This window comes from Penaeus chinensis, chromosome 37 (genome assembly GCF_019202785.1).
Source record: "Penaeus chinensis breed Huanghai No. 1 chromosome 37, ASM1920278v2, whole genome shotgun sequence".
In the NCBI taxonomy this organism is placed as follows: domain Eukaryota; kingdom Metazoa; phylum Arthropoda; class Malacostraca; order Decapoda; family Penaeidae; genus Penaeus; species Penaeus chinensis.
Genome location: NC_061855.1, coordinates 34781326 through 34783825, shown reverse-complemented (window position 1 = coordinate 34783825; position 2500 = coordinate 34781326).

Below are 2500 nucleotides of genomic sequence, written 5' to 3'. Positions count from 1 at the left end.
AAGGGGATCGTTTCCCCCAGTCTCATAACGCCTCACAATTTCCGGCCTGTCTAAATTTATATGACACCTCGTACTTCCTTCACCGCTTACTATATTCATCCTTTCACTCACAAAACAAATAACATGTTTTACACCCTGCGAGTACAGCACTCAGTCATTCTCAGGTAATTTTATCACCACCCCCCACCTAATTTCCCGAACGCCTGCAACTCGTGTGTTTGTGTGCAATGTGCGTCCATTGTCACTCTTCAGCGATGACTGCTCAGATGCAATCGGTACCAGTAATGGCATGGTTAATCAGAGCTCCTTCGATAATATCAGATCATCACCACGTCCATTCCTTCTACCTTTCGCCATTTCTGTTCTTTATTTCTTCAGATCTTCCACTGCCACAGTCAAGTGCAATGAGTTTATGTCAGACATTGTATTTACTGGAACCTATGTTCTCCCCACTTCCTGTGAGATTTCAACGACGTCGTTGTTTGTTCCGGCGTCGCACTTCTATGTAGCATATATACTTGTTCATGGTCCTTACATTAGACCCACGATATTGGAATTACCGGTTTTCAACATCACTATCCCTGATATTAGGACTTCACACGTTACTAGGGTTCAAGACTTTTCCCTTAATTGTCTTTCCTTTGACTTAAATACTATATGTTACTACCCAGTATATGTAACTGGAGCTGACATGGCAATCATGGAATTATTGTTCTTAATGTGTTACGCCATATCCTACCGTCACGTACAGAGAAAGAAATTGAGGTCAAATACACACATATCACCAGAAATGACTCCCCTAGGTGGTAGCAATACAAGGTACCCCAAGGTAATTAATGCAACAACAAGTGTCGTCAACAATTGACTAATATTTTAAGTTTCCATATCTTTAGTTTATTTATATATCCGTAAGTCCCATCCCAGGCCCCCATGCACCATTCATGCACTTGCTATGTACCGGGAGAAAAAGAGAGAAAGAGAAAGAGAGGGAGGGAGAGGGAGAGAGAGAGAGAGAGAGAGAGAGAGAGAGAGAGAGAGAGAGAGAGAGAGAGAGAGAGAGAGAGAGAGAGAGAGAGCGAGAGAGATAGAGGAGAGGTGGGGAGAGCGGAGAGAGAGAAAGAGAGAGAGAGAATGAAAACAAAAATCCAAGAAGCAGAAATTAAACAAGCAAGAGTGTAAATAGGTCGCGAAGCTTTTGAGCCATTGAAGAAGTCCAGGACATGATTTCTGGGACGTCATTCTTTCTTTCTTTCTCTTCTCCATATTTACATACTCACAAAATCAAATAAATAAAAAGAAGGAAGAGGAGAAAGAAGAAGAACAGCTTAAGCGAGTACTTAAGCATTTAGCAAAGATTCACAGGTCGACTATAAAAACATTTCCACTCAAAGTTTAAATGTTTACATCTTTTACTATTTCTTCAAGTTCCGAGTTTCCGGGCTCGGAGACCCGAGACTTTGGATCAGTCATTGCATTATGTGCTTAAAGGAAATGTTTTACTGTCAGGATACACATAAAAGAAAATCAAAATGATTGACTTTCGTTCTTGTTCTTTCACTATTTTCTCATATTTCATCACATGTTTTTCTTTCGAATGTTTCCTGATTTCGAAGAGGATTTAAAAAATGTCGAAAATTTCAAGAAATACATTTTGCGTGTAGTGCGCCTTTCTACCAACATACACATAAGTGATCACTATCATTATTATTAGCATTATCAAAATTATTATTGCCGCCATCTTCATCATCATAAATATCAATGTTTTCATTATTTATATTGTTATTATCATTAGCATTACCATTATTTTCACTATTATCATTATCATCATCATTATCATAATCTTCATCATCATCATCATCATTATCATCATCTTGATCATCATCATTATCATCATCATGATCATGATCATCATCATCATCATCATCTTCATCATCATCTTCATCATCATCATCATCATCTTCATCATCATCAATATTATCATCATTATCATCATCATCTTCTTCTTCTTCTTCTTCTTCTTCACCATCATCATCATTATCATCATTATTTTCATCATCATTATCATCATCATCATCTTCATCATCAATATTATCATCATCATCATCATCATCATCATTATCATCTTCATCATTATCCTCATCATCATCATCATCATCTTCATCATCATCATCATCATCATCATCATCATCATCATCATCATTATAATCATCATCATCATCATCATCACCACTGACACGAGCACCGTTACCATAACCGGCACCATCCCTACACTCGCCACAGTTATCAATTAACATTCTTTCTCCACTGACTCATTTCATCATAACCTGGCAACGCCGCCCCCGCCGTCGTTATCTTTTACGCATTTGCCCGTGTTCCGAGCGCTGCCTGCGGGGAACACACGGCTTGGCATTTACCGTCTGCTTTTATTTCTGTCTTTATGGGGTTGAAGGTGAGTGTTCCTTAAGGTGTTGCAAGAGAAGACGGGGTTGCCCTTTAACCT